An 18,160-nucleotide genomic window follows, 5' to 3' on the forward strand; every position below is an offset into this window, starting at 1 on the left:
CAAACATGGTGTCCGATCTGCCCCGCTTAGTGATCAAGGGCAGAGGGGCAGGAGAGATGGACGCGGTACCTCCAGGTGTCACAAGCAGCTTCCAGGTGTCTACTTGGCTCCTGGGTAGATGGAGCTCTTCCAGGAGCATCGCTGCTGGACAAGATGGCGCAGAGCACCCTCAATGGTCCAGAGGCTGTGGCTGTTTCTCAACCACCATTCCGCTGCAGGGGGTCATCTGCTGAGTATGGAGAGAAGTTGCCCCAGACTGGGACTTCCCTGGCTTCGCTGCGAGTTGTTGCAGGCCAAATATTGTGCTTTATGGTTGCAGAGCTCAGAAGATCTGCATCCGACTTAATTCCCAGCCAAGTCACGCCCCCCAAATGATATCATTTCGACAACCAGTGTTGTTTTATGTTTTGCTCTTTTCCCTCTACTATGCCTTAACAAGGTGGCTTAATGCTTGAATGTATTTTTTGTTTGTGATTCTTTTAGTACTCGCGGGCTATCATGACAACTAAATCTGTCTTCAAGCCAGACCAAAAAGAGTATGTAGAAAGAAAAAAGAAACATGAGAAGAGGCATCCTGAACACTCTAAACACACTGAAAAATGGGGTTGGGAGACATAATGGAATGTGATTTATGTGTGTATGTGTTTATGTATGTATGTATGTCAGTAGGTATGTAACATATGTATTTTGTATGTGCTATTTGTAGGTATTCCTGTTTTCATTGTTTATTTTTGGCGATTTCAGAAGTATGCTTTCAGTGTTTTCCAAACGTTTTGAAATCAGTGTTCATCTGTGTTTATTCAGCTATGAAGCCCCCCAAATAGACAAGAACTGTGTTTTTCCTAGTGTTTATAAAACATATTTCTTTTTTGTAGCGATTTTTGTCATACACATATTCAATTTCAAAGAGAAGTATTGCAGGATAATTCGTTTCTTCCCACTGACAGTGTGCCAAAGGATCTATGCTAGACTGCACTAAACATTTACACTCACAGACTCTCTCACATGAGCTATCTCACATTTCTTTACCTCCAACACTCACTCTCTCAGTACTTTGACCTGACCATATGTGAGTAGTGCTACTATTGTTGCATGGTGATTTATAGCTGCCAAGTTTCCGCATAACAAGTGTCACACTTTAAGCCAGTTTTGACTTTTAACTAATATTACATTTTATTTCTTGATTTGTTTCTGTTAGCATTGTACCTAAGGACTAAAAAGGACCTGCAGTAAAATGCAGTTGGCTAAAAAGCAAGGATTAGCTGAACACGTCACACACAATAATAGCACAATTAGTTGCTATGATTTGTTGTTGCAATGCTGCTTTGATATGGTTGACAACACCTCTCCAACTGGGCTAAGAGCCACTTCCATCTCAATTTTAACCTATCCCTTTAGCCCAGAATAAAACTTGTTCAGCCTACCGAAAGGTAGTTTGATTTTACCCTATTCTCAGCCCAAATTCTGCATACCTCACCCTCACCATTGACTCTTATTGGACCTCTGCTATTAAAAACAAACAGCTCCACCCATATTTAAGAGGGTTGTAGCCCACACTAGGAACCATTAGTCCAGATACGAGGACCCCGATGATGTTGCATGTCTTAAGGGTGGGTGAGGGTTAAACTTCTAAGGCAAAGATCTGACTAGCAGTAAATACAAATCTGTTAATTCACAGGTGTGGGAGTAGGCGCCCATATCTCAATACTGGACTGTACCCCAGTAATTGGACTCCCCAAAAATTCAAAATATTGTCATTTACCTCTGTAGGTCCCACTTCTTTGTTGATCTAGCATAAGAGAACATCACACCCAACATCAGTTTAGCAGGATAACGCCTTGAAGACCACTCAGTAACTGAGTTCTAGATCAGGGAAAAGTTAAAGAGTTTCATTACAAAGTCTCAAAATCAAGCCCTACAGAATAAATGCTATGAAGGCTCAGAATTTTAAAGTTGTAAAGAATAGTCAAAAGACAATAAATCAAGTCTCAAATGAGCAGCAAAATCATAAGTAATGAGAAGGCATCCCTATTGGTAAAAGAAATGTCTCATGAGAATCTAGCGATCTGGTTCACAAGGAAAACAGACAACATCTCTGGTGGAAAAGGAGAAGTCTCTGGCTCACCTCCAAAAAGAGGAGTTCTTTTACATATTTCTTGCAGAACAAATTAGCTAAAGACACACATTCGGTATGGCATGACTAAAAGTAACCAATATTGAACAAAATCGAGGTTTCAACGTTATATACATGACTGTAGCACTGTCCCATTTCTAAATAAACTTCGAGAAGCCTCAGCAACACATAATCATAGGAAGTTTAGCTCAAATTCAACATTTCTGAACAAACCAGTACCAGAGTGCTAACCCAACGCAGATTTAAGGCAGTAAAGTCCTTGGACAGATGCAACATTCAGAAAGCCAGAAAAAGTTTCATTCACAATAAATGCACACTTTGAAAAAGTACAATTATATTATTTTGTTTCGTGTTCAGTGAAGGCTGTGGGAAGAGAAGTGCAGAGGGCGAAGACCCGATAGAAGGGATGGATACAGGAGGGAAGACAGAGAGAGAAACGCATCAATTTAACAAAAATGGCACGTCTCACTCAAATGTGGACTAACCAAAACATATTAATAAAAACAGTTCGAAATTATGTGTTAAACTTGTTTCAGCTGCAGACATAATAATTCATTGTTTACGAGTATAATTCACTATAAAAATCGTTAATATGCAATGTTATTTGCAGACTTGAAAATGTATGCGGAAAAATTAACTCTCATGCAGGGGGTTTGTCGTTTACCTGTTTTGGCACTTGAAATAGGCAGCATATACGGATTATGTTCTAGATTCACACAAGCAAACATCTGATTGCATCTCACCTCCATGGTCAACGACCTGATCCAATGCCATTGGCAAGCGTGACAGTCAGATGATGCCTCCAGTCGGCTGTAGATGAAGATAAGTGAGAACAGCCCATCGGCTACACGTGAAGGTAAAGGCAAAATACGAAGTTGTCATTGACACCACTGCACAAGCACTATAAACAGCTCTGCCACTTTGATAGCAACGATTTTATCAGAAGCATAATGGAATTGCTACTGTGCAGCACAAAGGCAAAGTCTATGCCCATCCCACTTTGCAAAAAGGTTCAATGTGGATCTCTATCCCAGACTGAGTGGTGGAAAATGGAATAGCCACCGATAGGAAAAGGAGCACCCAAAGGTAGGCAATCAATGGCAGTCCGTCCACTTCAACAGGCCTGTTCTCACATAAGATCTTCACAAGCGGTGGCAAAAACTCATGAGCATGGGGCGTAAAATGCTGACTGGAGGTGAGAAAATCAACAGTTTGATGAGGAAGAGAACTATGTAAATAAGACTATTTAAATCAGGTTTGTTGTTTGTCATTAGCATCCCTTGTACCTAAACTAAGTCTTCGGCAGAAAAAAGAACTCTGTTGAGTAACTATGAGTGGGACAAAGGTGGGATTTTCCACTCTCCCAGGGAGGGAATGTCTTGAGAACTTTTTGGTCCCTATCCTACATCCCCTGCATGCTACAAAGAGGGAAAGACCACAATTAGAAGATGTCACACTGAGGAAACAACATGATGGACAAGACTCCGCCCACTACTTCTGTGGTGCCACTAGGTTGCAGCCAAACCAGGTAGAGGTAAGATAATTGTTGGGGGTTTCGCTCCCTCTGCTACAGATGCCTCCATTCTACAGTATCTAGTCTAATTATCCATGGATCACTAAGGTAGCTTCCAGCTTTCTTCTTGCACCTGCTTTGCAGGGTCCTATATATCTTTCACTGATTAATCCTCAACCCCTCTGGAAAGTTGTTTTTTTGAGTCGGGTGCACGGTTCCTGGTGAGTGACAGATGCATCTGGCACGGATTTGATCTATGTGCCAGATTAGTGCAATCTGGAACCAGGTATTCTGTTATTTGTAGTAAAAAAATGTTGCCAATGTGTGCATATTTGCATGCAGAATAACGCCAATTAAAGCAGACATCACGCTGAGAACAGATATAATTGATATCCACAATCGAATTGAGGTACACATCTTTTCTTTCCTATTGGGTGCCCTACTCTGGCAAAATAAGTGTAAATCATAATGAAAGGCCTCCTTTTCCACGTTGTACCGTATGGGGTGGCGAGAATACCGGGTCCAAAATTGATGTCTCTGGAGGTATTACGAACCCTGCACCATGCAATTACCAGGAAATAGAATGCGGAATAACATGAAGCAACACCCCTGAAATTATTGGGTCCACTCCTGCTTGAACTTCCTTAATTCTGGGCACTTTCCTTACACATTTTCTATCTTCTGAAAACAGAACGAAATTGTGTGGGAAAAAAGCATTTGTTTTTCCCATGTGTATTCTCGCCCCTGGTAATACTTGTATTCGCTCGCGTGGTACTTTCTGCAGAGATACCACCTAAACTATTCATGATTGGACCCTAAGTCAGGATCAGATCTCATCCACCCAGTGAAAAAAATCTTAGTTAATCAGACCCAATATTTTCTATGCACATGAGGTCTAGCAGTATACCTTTACTGTTTCAATTGACAACTTGTCCATGCCATTCTCAAAAACGTGTTATTTTCTTTTATCCTAGTGAGTTTCAAGAAAGGTGGCACAACATATGTTAACATATTCATGTACTTAACAATCCCCTGGAGCGATGAGAACGTTGGCATTCGGTGGGCTCTTATGAGCATGTAGCACCAATGATACATTTCAAAACAGACATGGTCGATTGCTGCAAGCTTCAGAAGAAAGAAGTGTTTTTTTTCATTTTGGAGATTTATATGGTGCAGTATAACACCTAGGCCTCCCGGGTTCAAGTGCTTAAACCAAGGTCAGTAAATATTATTCCCTCGTGGGTGGAGTCGGTTATACAACAAAAACTATAATTCTGCTCTGTGGCTAATATTGAACGCAATGATAACTTCACCTCTGTGACTGAGGAGTCCGTTTTGAAATAAGAGAACTTCTTGCCAAACGTATATATTAAGCAAGCGCGTGCGCGTGGATGCGTATTTAAGTGCTGCTGGCTGACGCTCATATCAATCAGGGAAACATCGTTAAGAGGGCCATTGAGCTGCTAAAAATATGCTTTGAGAAGAGAGGACAGTTCGGAAGTTTTTTAGAGGAACTTTAATCGGGACAATATTTATGTTTCTGGTTAAGGAATTTCTGAGCGTGCTCCCTGCTATGATAGTTAGGAACATCTGGGACAACGTGCGAGGACTGTATAGACACACAGCTTGTCCTTTTGGGGATATGCCATAACACACTAGGATGAAAGTAACTGAGAAATAATAGAGGCAAAGCATCAGAAACTGAAAGGTTTGTCGTAACAAATACATACCTAAGTTGCCACTAGTACAGCACAGTAACAGCCTCTCTAAATGGTTCTCCTTATTATTGCCAGCTGTTAAATTTACAAATTTGGGAAACGTGAGACGACAGAAAAAAGAGAATTTCTTGACTACTCTCTTTTAGTGGAATGGATTTCACAATGAAGGGATGAGCTTTCAGATAACACAATAGGTGTAATTCAGGAAGGCATTCGCGAGTCTGTGTAATTATACTCACATAGTACAAGCTGGTGTCCATCTAATTTTATGACAAGACCGGAGGCTCCTATTATGCTTTCTTTTCCTGCTTTATTTCAAATAGCAGCCAAGAGAAAACACCAATCCCAGAGGTTTGCGTAACAGGCAACCAATGGGAGATAAGATCAATAACCTTAACCAATCAACACACTATACAACATAAGATATACCAATCCTGACTGCAGGCAGCCCTCTGTTCTTGCTGCTTGCAGTCAAGATAAGTATATCTTTTGTTGCTCCATACAGTTTTAAATTTTCGATAGCGTTTACTGTTCTATATTTCATTTATACTAATGACTGATGTTTTATTGCATTACGCGCGTTTTAGTTCACTCTGTTAAGGTGTATTTCTTAAAATACCAGCGTGCGCGCTGCGCCAAGCTTTCTCTTCAGGCGCCTTTACTCGCGGAGCCGTGAACGTTCAACTCTGAACGCCGGCTCACGCGAGCATTAAACTACCCTCTATTCAGTCCCGAGCACATTCGCTTTGAAGCGCTCTTTTCTCTTCACCGGTTTCGGCTGAATTGAACATTTCAGCAGCCCGAGCGCATTCGTGTTGAAGCGCTCGTTTCACTTCCCTGGCTTTTTGCTCAATTTAATCACTTCAACAGCCCTTACCTTCGCTCTGCATCTCGTTTCCTCCAATACTTCCTGGTGAGGAGTGGCTTGTTATTCCGGCCTCTCAATCAATAGCTTCCTGGTGAGTCACACGTTGATATTCTAAAGCCCTGCCCTTCAAACTTTTTAACCCCTTATTTACCAGTTTATTATTTTTTTTCTCCATAGAAAAATTGATTTTTTAGAGTTCTTCTCAGCAAATGAAGATTCTGAAGAGAATTTTTCTTACAACTTAAATAATTTTATTCAATCTTCTGTTAAAAAAGCAGTTTCTGCTTCTATGGGAAAAATTTCCAAGCAAATTCAATCTACTGTGTCTTCCTGTCTATCCCAATCACATGTGGCCCATTCTGCGGGGGAAAGCAGAAAGCGCAAAGCCTCGGAGGCTTCTTTTAATCAGGCTAACGCCTCATCTGCGCTAATGGATGGTGAGTCAAACTCACTCAGGATAGAGGGCGAAGCTCCTCACAGGCCTCCTAGTACAGAGGGGAATAAAGTTATGGGTACCAAAAGTAAAAATAAAACAAAAAATGTGTCTAACACCCATAAGATTGTGATTGCGGACATTAGAGACACTGATGATGATGGGGATGACAATGATTCTACCTCAGACAATGAGGATGCTAATACCTCTGATTTTTGGATTGGACCTCCTCCCAAAAAGTCTAAATCAGCATCAGCAGACCAAGCTCACGCTCCACTATTGGATTCCGATGGCAATCCCATGTTTGATCCTGGCTTAATCCACCACCCCAATTCTACTGAATGGCTACCTTCAGAACATGTTGCGAGTTACATTCTAGCAAAACTGCGTTTTCCCCTAGATAAACAAGTACGGGCCAAACTGCGTTCTGAGTGTCCCAGACCCTCTCTTCCCCTTCACATTACTGCTACCCCTTCTATAGATCCGTCCCTACTAACTTTTTTCTCAAATTCGGCAAAGACCCCCAAAAAGGGGAAGACAGAGCCTGGGCCCTCTGCCAGGATAAAGTCTTTGATTTGGTCGGTCCCTTATCCCGCATTTTTAACATAGCAGAATCCGCAATAATCAATGAAGAGTCTATTGATCCTGAAGAACTGTCCCTCTGGATTCAGAGAGCCTTTTGTCTGCTTGGTAACGCGAACACGGCTATCACGCACGAGCGTCGAAAAGGACTATTGCTCAAGCTAGATCCTAAGCTAGCGAATCTAGCAGCTATGGATCCAGGAGCTAAGGCTGACAGCTTGCTCTTTGGAGATAATTTTATCAAGGAATTAAGCAAATACGTTACCACCTTTGCCTCACTGGACAAAGCACAGCAGTCGCTTAAAAAGGTGTTTAACTCACGGGTTTTTGCCAGGGCCGGTAGAGGAAGAGGCCACTCCACCGGCCGGTCCTTCAGGAATCAAGGCTTCAGAGGGTCTTACAACTATCAACAACAGCAAGACTTTCGGCCACAATTCTACCCCCAGCGTTCCAGAGGGCTCAGAGGCAGGAACCAATGCAGGTCCTATAACAATTCAGGTAAGCCAATCTTCTGGCCATCCTCCTGTAGGGGGTCGTCTAAAAAAATTTCTCCACAAATGGAAAGAGATTACCTCAGACCCCTGGGTTCTCAACACAGTCAAAGGCTACTTAATAGAGTTTTACGAAACTCCCTTCCAACCTTCTCCCCTTCTTCCCCTCAGCTTTGCAGAAGAAATGTCAAATCTTATTTCTACCGAAATTCAAGATCTCCTTCAAAAACGAGCTATGCAACCAGCTCGTCCTATTCCATCCGGTTTCATAAGCCCCCTGTTCTTAGTAATCAGAAAAACAAAAAAATGAAGCCAGTCATCAATCTCAGACAATTCAATCAGTTTGTCGTTTATCGACATTTCAAGATGGAAACAATTCTGAATTTAAGAGACTCGCTTCTTCTAAATGACTGGATGGGCCGTTTGGATCTTCAAGACGCATACTTAACAGTTCCTATTCACTACTCTCACAGAAAGTTCCTCCAGTTTCAATGGAAACATCAAACCTATCAATTTACTTGCCTACCCTTCGGGCTTTCCTCTGCCCCTTGGTGTTTTACCAAGTTAATGAAACCTATAGTAGCTCTTCTCCAATCTCAAGGTTTCAGAATGATAATCTATCTAGACGATATCCTTCTTATGCATCAAGACATCTCTATCCTTCGGTCTCAACTGTCCTACACCATATCACTCCTTTCAGATCTAGGTTTTTTAGTCAACAACGAGAAATCGATACTTACTCCGTCACAGACAATGGAATTCCTAGGCTTTGTAGTCAACTCCTCTCAAGGCCTGTTACAACTTACGAATTCAAAAATAAAAAGTATCAAATCAGAGATAACCCTATCTTTACAGCAGACTTCTCTCTCCCTAAGGTCTCTTGCAAGGATTGAAGGTCTTCTTTCTTCCTCGATACAGGCAATTTTTCTAGGTCCTCTTCACTATCGGGCTCTTCAGAGATTGAAAATTCGACATTTACGCAAAGGTCTTGCTTATTCAGATTTCATCCCCCTCGACCTCGAATCCCGTACAGAACTTCAATGGTGGCTCGACCATCTCGAAGCTTGGAATGGCAGGACCATCTTTGCCTCAGCCCCAGATCTTGTCTTAGATTCCGATGCAAGCCTAACAGGCTGGAGTGCACGGTGAGGGAAAATATCGACTGGAGACACATAGGGGGTGATTCTGATGTTGGGGGGCGGCGGGAGCCGCCCGCCAAGCGGGAACCGCCAGAAGACCGTACCGCGGTCGAAAGACCGAGGAGGTCATTGTGGGTTTCCCACTGGGCTGGCGGGCGACCGCCAAAAGGCCGCCCGCCAGCCCAGTGGGAAACAGCCTTCCCACAAGGACGCCGGCTCAGGATTGAGCCGGCGGAGTGGGAAGGTGCGACGGGTGCAGTGGCACCCGTCGCGTATTTCAGTGTCTGCAAAGCAGACACTAAAATACAAGGTTGGGGCCCTCTTACGGGGGCCCCTGCAGTGCCCATGCCATTGGCATGGGCACTGCAGGGGCCCCCAGGGGCCCCGCGGCACCCCCTACAGCCATCCTGTTCCTGGCGGGAGACCCGCCAGGAACAGGATGGCGGTAGGGGGTGTCAGAATCCCCATGGCGGCGGAGCGCGCTCCGCCGCCATGGAGGATTCTCAAGGGCAGCGGAAAGTCGGCGGTACACCGCCGACTTTCCGTTTCTGGCCGTGGCTGAACCGCCGCGGTCAGAATGCCCAGCGGTGCACCGCCAGCCTGTTGGCGGTGCTACCGCGGTCATTCGCCCTGGCGGTTTTTACCGCCAGGTTTAGAATGACCACCATAGTCTCTGCAGGAGTCTTCATTGCACATCAACTATTTAGAGATGCTTGCAGGCTCCTTTGCAATCAAAAGCTTCACCAAAAACAGAGTCTGTTGTTCCGTACTTCTGCGTATGGACAACCTCACAGCAGTAAAATACATCAATCACCTCGGCGGTACCAAATCCAAACCTCTAGCAGAACTAGCAAAAAAGTTCTGGGAATTCTGCCTGCACCGAAAAATTTCAGTTCGAGCAGAATACTTGCCCGGTTCACTCAACTCAGTTGCAGATTGGTACTCACGTCATCTTTCCGACTCCAGCGACTGGAAGCTTCACTTTTCGGTCTTCAACTCTATTCATCGCAAATGGGGTCCTTTCCATATAGACCTCTTCGCATCCCGTCTAAATGCTCAACTCCCTTGTTTCTTCAGCTGGAGGCCAGATCCTCAAGCTTTAGCGACCGACGCATTCCTTCTACAGTGGTCCCATTCAATAAACTACGCATTTCCTCCTTTCATCATGATAAACAAAGTTCTCGCTCATCTTCGTCGTCAAAAAGCTACAGTAGTTTTAGTGGTTCCGTTGTGGCAAACCCAAGTGTGGTATCCCACACTTCTCGAATTATCAATCGACTACCCTGTCCTTCTGCCCTCCTTCCCTTCTCTCCTTCTCAATCCACAAGGTCTCGCTCACAATCTTATTCTCAACTAATTCCTTCTCCTATCCACCTGGAAAGTTTCAGGTCTTCCTCATCTTATCCAGGAATTTCACTCGAAGCTTCAACCTACATCAACAATTCCTGGGCTCCAGGCACTTCCAAGGCTTACAAATCAGCTTGGTCCATCTGGTCTAGCTGGTGTTTGGGAAAAGCATGTGATCCCTTTTCAGCAGATCTCACTCTGATAGCTAATTTTCTTGCTTCACAAGCTAGCGCCGGCAAATCATACGGGACCATTAATCTATATAGGTCAGATATCTCACTGCATCATCCTTTTATAAACGAAAAACCTGTAGGAGAACATCCTATCATTTGTCGCCTCTTGAAAGGAGTAAAATTCTCCAATCCTCCAATTCCCAAATACTCCGCTCTATGGGATGTCAATCTTGTCTTACAAATGTTTGTATCCTGGCAGGATAATAACTTATTGTCTTTGAAAATGCTTTCAGCCAAACTAACAATGTTACTTTGTCTAGTTTCTATCAAACGTCTGTCTGATGTGAAAGCCTTGGATATCTCAGCTCGTTACTTCACTCTTACTGGTGTACTGTTCAATGTCTCTCGTCGTACAAAAAACAACACTGCTTCTGTTTTCTACCCCTTCTTTCCCAATCATCCGAAACTTTGTGTGGGAAATTGTTTAAAGGTTTATGAACAAAAGACGGCCGATCTTAGAACATCTTCTGCTTCCCAACTTTTAATCTCCTTCAGGAAACCTTACAAACCTGTATCTTCCCCTACCTTAGCCCGTTGGGTCAAATGGGTAATGTCATTAGCGGGCATTGACACATCAAAGTTTGGAGCCTATTCTGCTAGAGGGGCTATGGCGTCAAAAGCCTCTTGGGCTGGATCACGTTTAGAAGATATTCTAAGATCGGCAGATTGGTCAAAGGATTTTATTTTTCGCACATTTTATTGTAAACCTGTTAATACAGCAACTTCTGTAGTAATTAACATGCTTTAAACAAGCATAATAGGAGCCCCCGGTCTTGTCATAAAATGTAGATTTTCCGAGGATTTTATGATGGAAAGTCTTAATTTTATTAAAGACACGGAGGCGAGTATTATCCCGCCGCTTACTGTACTAATGTTGTTCTTTTCCCACCCTTTTAGTTACTACCAACGCTCCAGCATCCTCTTCAAACTAATTCATTTTATGCCGTTTCTACCCAAAGTACTCCTCCAGCGCAATCTCCATCGAAGATGGATTTCTCCGTTCACCATCCTGTCAAGTCGTCCTACTCCCCCAACCTGGACAGAATTCAAGACATTTTTGCACTGGTTCTCGCAAAATGCCTAATTTGTTGTATTGTACCTTTATTCAAATCATTTTCTTGACAGTCTCGCAGCTGAAAAGAGGGCTGCCTGCAGTCAGGATTGGTATATCTTATGTTGTATAGTGTGTTGATTCGTTAAGGTTGTTGATCTTATCTCCCATTGGTTGCCTGTTACGCAAACCTCTGGGATTGGTGTTTTCTCTTGGCTGCTATTTGAAATAAAGCAGGAAAAGAAAGCATAATACTTGCCTCCGTGTCTTTAATAAAATTAAGACTTTCCATTATAAAATACTCGGAAAATCTACATTTTCAACAATAGCAGGCCTGCCAAGTCATTGAAAAACACAGGTAGTTTTGTGGTGGGAACAGAGATCCACCTCTTCATTCCCCTTCCATTGCAGACATCATGTGGTACGAAGTAAGAATGTCCCATAGAAGAAGATAAGAAACTGTTCTCAGATCAAGCCTACCAGGTAGCGCAAGCTGTCTGGTTGCAAATTACATATTGCCAACTTACCAAGAAGTAACAGTGGGCTTAAATCCCAATCATTGCTTACCGTAGGTTGGGTTTACAGTCACTCTGATTTGATTTCATCTTATTCGATGGCTTGCCTTGTTCATCTTATGCGCGTCTCTTCCCTGAAGCATATTTTTGCTAGGATTCCCCTCCTACTGCTTCTTACTTTGCCCGGATGCCACCGTTGTTTCAAATGCCCCCTAAGGCTTGCTCAAAGGAGGGCTGGCAAAGTGATGCCCTTTCCAGCCCTAATTCACTTTTTTAATCCTTCTCTCTGATGCCTCTCTCTTAACCCTTTACCTTTTGTGCCAGTTCCCCCATATTTAGTTAAAGGATGTCCGAAACAAAACTGCAACACGATTACTATTTTGAAAGTGTTTTCCTGTATATGGACTATTTATATTCATCAATAGTATTTCAATCTTTTTTATTTTAATTTTCTGAGCTGCACCATAGTATCTTCTAGTAAATGTAGAGCACATGTGCGTCTGTGTATAAGGCTGCTGTTGATGTTACAGGCTATCAATACTACAGTAATTGCAGTGGAACCGGGGCCTATGTTGTGGAGGTCGCTACACTCACATTAGGAAAGTTCTGGAGGGCCCTATATTTTGCTTTCATTATGGCCTGTGCTACCACATGGGGGGGGGGCACACACTCAATAATACATCCCCTAAAGTACAAAGGAAGCACACAGTTCCCTTCAGTGTATATATGCAGCATAGTTCTTCGTACGCAATTAGTACATTACTGCCTTTAAAGTATATTTGTAGCACGCAGTGTGTGTGAGAAACTGAGTTGTTGTTTGAAGTGGGGGTGACCCCTATTCAAGGAACAGCCACAATCCCTTTCAGAGTGAACCTCAAAGTTTGCTTAATTAATTAACCTGTCCCTAATGCTATGGTAGCCTGACACAAAAGCAGTAAAACTTAATTTATAGGCAGTGTGTAAAATATTTATGCAGCACACAAACAGTACTAAATGAAATAAAAACACAAGAAAAATCCCACACCAAATTAGAGTGCATTTTAATTATTTATTTGACACCAAAACAACAAAAAATCCGATAAGCAGAACCAGGGATATGATTTTTTAAAGTTGAAGGTAAAACCTAGTGCCTAAAGTATTAAAGAGTCTAACCTGGACATCTTTTCATGTGAGACTAGGTCAAACCGAAAAATGTGACTGACTGCAATGAAGCACAGGTTAGATACAAAAATTGGATTGGACCCAGTCAGTGCTTACCTTTGGACTTCAAAGAAATGTAGAGAAAAATCTTCTGAGAAGGTAGAGGTCAGCAGGGTAAGGCTGCAGGTGGTGTCCGAGGACGAAGTGTCATCACTGGGTAACCACTGGATAAATTCATGGCATTTCAATGTTTGGACGTAGTCACTTTATTGAAAGTGGAATATCTTCAGTGGAACAAACCTGGAGGCAGCAGCTGACAACAGTTCCAGAAGGCCGGATACCCCTTTTGCCGAAGGACCACTGAACAGGATTTGATGCCGCAGAGAACATAGTGGGAGCTGCTGTGAAACCAGGCTAACCTGCGATGCACCTTGGGCAGATAGATGAGCATGTTGGTCCTGGTGTTCTCTAAGTTTTCAGAACGGTTGTTAGCCCAAAAATTTCTAAGCCCTACATTTTGTTTTTGGGCTATCTGTGAACCTTTAGCACCACCACAAAGGGTCCAGGACTGGCGGGGCACCACGTGGGATTTTAGGATTCACTCAGGCTCTGTCTGGGCGCTGGCTCAAGATGAAGAGAACTTCTTCTGTCCTTGAGACTGATCAGAAGGCCAGCAAACTAGCCTTTGGAATCACTCTGGTATTAGGGGTGGGCAAAGATTTCCTCTCCACCGGCGGTGTTTGCTGAGTTTACCCCACTCCGTGGAGAGTTCCAAAAATCTCTGCGAAGTGACGCAGAGTGGAGTTTTTGCCAACATTAAGTTGGTGGGCACGAGTGAGAGAAATTGCTAAGTTGGGGCGCACGAGTACGATTTCTGAACGTGAGCAGTCGCATTAGGCCACGACCGTTCGTATGAGAAAGCTGCCACTTGCATTGAGGAAGCTGCCGCCCGATTAGAAAATCAACTTGAGGGGCAGAAAGAAGTTAGCACCCTCTGGCACTCCTCGTGATGTCATTCATGCTGAGAAACTCCTGTATTGAAAATCAGCTCGAACAGCACGACTTAGCCAAGTTGTGCTGTTCATGGAACTCCATCTGGTGTGGTGGAATTTTTCAGCACTTTACGGAGTTCCACATAGGAGAACTCCATGAACTCTGCCCAGGCCTAGCTGGTAGTCCTGGATGTAGGTGAGGAAGCAGGGTTCAAGAAGCAGGGCAGGCCTCTGAGGGCTTAAGGCAGGCTTCAGGCAGCAAAGCAGACTTTCGATGGTTAGCAAAGTAGCCTTGTGGAGTATGCCGCAGGGCACAACAGCAGTCTGTTCTCTAAGGGTCCTTCACCAGGTCTAGAAAGTAAACTGAAGGTTGAGTCTGAGGGTCCTATTTTTACACATGGTGCCCCTTTTGAAGTAGAAGTTTCTAGAAAATTCCCTTTGAAGCATTTGAAGTTTCCTGACTCCCCTGCCCTATTTCGAAGCAGGCTGCATGAACAATGCAGGAGTGACAAGTTATTTGTGTGAAGGAAGAACACAGCCTATTCAGTTGCGAGTGGGGCTGTGCCCTGCTTTGCTCTCCCCATCCTGCCAGTCGATGGCCCATCCAAGCACACCAATCTCTCTATTGTGTGGCTGTCTGAGGGAATAAACACATTCCAATTGTCTGTACACCCACTAATGTGACCCAGGAGCAGGCACCAAATGGTTGGGGCAGGCAAATGCCAACCTTTTGAGTGTAATTTTCAAAATTGTAACTTAAAGTCAACTTTACAATTTAAGAGTAATTCTAATTCAAATTTCCCAAACATGAAATACTTACCTGTCCCAAATAAAAAATTGGCACATATTAAATGTAATAAGGCAACTCATTGTTATCCCATGGGACAGGTAGTCCTCTTAGTAGTAAAAAACAAGTTTAGGAGTTTTTCACTGCCAGGAGATGTAAAACTTAAAATTATATGTCCAACCTTTTAGATACAATGCTCCCTGGCCTATAGGCTGTATAGGGTCTATCTTAGGGAGGGCTTTGTAATAAGAAGGGTGTTATAGGCCTGGCAAGGGGTTTATTTTGTCAAGTCGAACTGGCACTAAAGACATGCTCCAATTGAAGTACTGTGTTTTTCAGAACCCAGTGGTGCCAGGGAACACACCCTAAGACTTTGAGTCCTTCCTGTTTCAGACTACAGAAACACAGAGTCTTCTTGGTGAATTCAAAGATCTTGTTTATTGGCTGCAGCCAGTAACAGGTATCCTAGAAGTACAACACAGTGTATATTCTCAGGAGAATGCTTCCTTTGCAAAGCTAACCTTCTCTTTTATACAAAATATTATGCTTTAGGCAAACATTCCTTATTTTACAGTTGACCATTCACATATTTTCACTACAAAGAAATAGCAGGTTTATGATGACAAGCCCATATGTCAGTTTGTCCAGCCCTCAATCAATTACCCGGCACGGCTTAGTACTTTCATCAGATATCGACGGACCCCCAATATAAACGGGCACCTCCTCCTTGTAAAGCAAGTCATAAAGAAAGAAACAGGGACAGGTGTGTGTAAGATTAGGCATGGTTTGTGTGTGATGAAAGGTTTTATGATGTGTTGTGCCTTGATACTAATCTCATTCGGCCACTGGGAAAGAAACTGGCCGAACAGGTTTGGCTTCAGGCAGTGGAGTCAGCTTGCCCAGGTCACAGAGAAGTCAGCAAAGATGTACGTGTCCTTCAGACTCGTTCTCAGCATTAGACATTGGCCTATGTGAGGGCAATCACAAAATGGCTGTCGTTTAAATGGAAAACAAGGGTTCAGGATGGAAACTCTGATATTCGGGTGATTTCGTTACCCGAATATGAATACAATGCTTGTGCATACTATTCTAATCATTCCCGGTCTGCTGATACCAAATTCGTTGTGATACGACGACGTTTATAACACGGGTCCAGAATTTTCAGTACCACAGACCCTCCTTTTGCCCTTACATAGGCTATAACCTATACTCACGCTAATCTGAGTCCAGGTCTATATTCATAAAGTCGTTGAGATGTTGCTGTAGCATCATCCTATTACTTAGCTCGTCCCTTGATACAGGTTTCCTTACACACGATGTAGCACAGAGGCCACATATTGCAGGAGCACACTGTACACACAGACAGGACAGGAAAAGAATGGCTAAGATCATCCCAATGACTACCAGAGTCTTCCATCCCCAGGCGGATATCAGCTCCCAGAACCACCCCATCAATGACCAATCTCCTTTATCCACGTGAATAGATTCGGAGATCTTATGCAGTTTGGAAATGGCCTGGTAGACTGTCGGAGCGTTATCTGGGATGAAAACACAGCAACTTGATTGGATCACTTTACATACCCCACCTCGGTCTGCAAGTATGACGTCTAATGCGACCCTGTTCTGAAGAGTCATAAGGCGATCCGACTGGAGCTCAGCAGTCAAATTACCAAGGGCACCGGCGGTTTCAACTACCGTGGATTCAACCACCTTTGTCAATTGCCTTATGTTCCTGCTGTTAACCATAGGAACCCAAAACGGCAGAATACCCTTTGCGAAATCTCCAAATTCTTGTCCTGTAGTGTCTTCTTTACTTATGACACCTCTAACTATCCTTGTCTTATGGTAATCTGCCGCGGCAGTGTAGGTGGGAGGTAACAGGAACGAAACAAAACATGTGCCTGAGAAGTCAGGGGGCAACCATGAATAGGCTCTATTATGGCAGATGAAATAGGTACCCTTAGCTGCTAAGAACGAAGGAGAAGTCTGAGACGCAAAAACATATGTTTCAGTGCAGATACTTTTCCCTAACTGAGCTCTGGGATTCTTGCCATTACCTTGCAGACATAGGTGACCCTGATGGGGTACAATCCAAATCGGGGAGGATCTCTTTGCTCGCTGGTTCCCCTCTCAGAGTAACTCCATATCCTGTTATGTTCCATCCAATATATGCTAGTGTCTCATCTCTCGGGATAGTCTCATAGGAAATATCTTCCCTAATCATATCTACTATACCCTTAGCTAGAGCACTATTCTTAGGATTATCTTTCACAGAACGTAGGGGGTTGGCTTCATACGCGTATATGAACACCGTTCTATATGCCCATACAGAACCATTATGGCTGAAAGGCAGGACCAGATAAGGGATACCTTTATCAGTAGTATGAGGCATAAGACCACACACCCAACAGTTAGTTGTGTTCACTACTAATTGGTGTTGGTGTAGAAGCTGAATGAATGAATTGTTGACAAATTCTAATCTTCTGGCAGACTCGTGTTCAGGCAGGGGGTGAAAAGAATGCGAGGAAACAGTAGAAGGAGGTATGGGCTGAGTAATGGGTGCAAATGTCACTTGAAAAGAGAATAAAACATATCTTATTAAAAATGTCATTACACTAAGCAACATGAAAATACATAATATCAAAAATCGTTTCTTTGTCATTATTATACCCATTCTGGCTTTAAAGTCCATCTGTCTGGCAGGTCTCTCATTCTTGAAAAACTCCATCCTCTCTAAATGCTGCTCGTGGTGGTAGGGTGTTCTATGCTAGGGAATGCTTCTGTCAGTCCAGGGCAACTCCCTTAGACCGACCAGAACTGTCGACCTAACGTCTTCAGCTGCACTCCAAAGACTTGGGCAACCACGACCCTACAGCTGAACCCGGATGGCGGTTCGAAAAGAAAAAAACAAAAATAAGAAAGTTTCTCAGATGAGAGAGCCGCTCTTTAAAAAAAATAGCAAAGGAACGAGAAAAAAATTATTTGTCCTTAGTTCTTGGTCTCAAATTATAACGGCTTTTTCCAGGTACTGTCTGGTTCTGGAACAAAAGTTCAGGCTCTGTAGTGTTCAATCGAATTGACGGTGGCACAGCTTCTTGCAAATTATTGTCACTTTCTCGTTCAGAAATTGTTCCTTTTACACGTGCATCGCTAAATGGCAAAAAACGAGGCACAGTCTCAGTCTCAGAGTCAGCGATCCCCTCCTGGACCCACCGGT

Source organism: Pleurodeles waltl, chromosome 2_1, assembly GCF_031143425.1.
Source record: "Pleurodeles waltl isolate 20211129_DDA chromosome 2_1, aPleWal1.hap1.20221129, whole genome shotgun sequence".
Lineage (NCBI taxonomy): Eukaryota > Metazoa > Chordata > Amphibia > Caudata > Salamandridae > Pleurodeles > Pleurodeles waltl.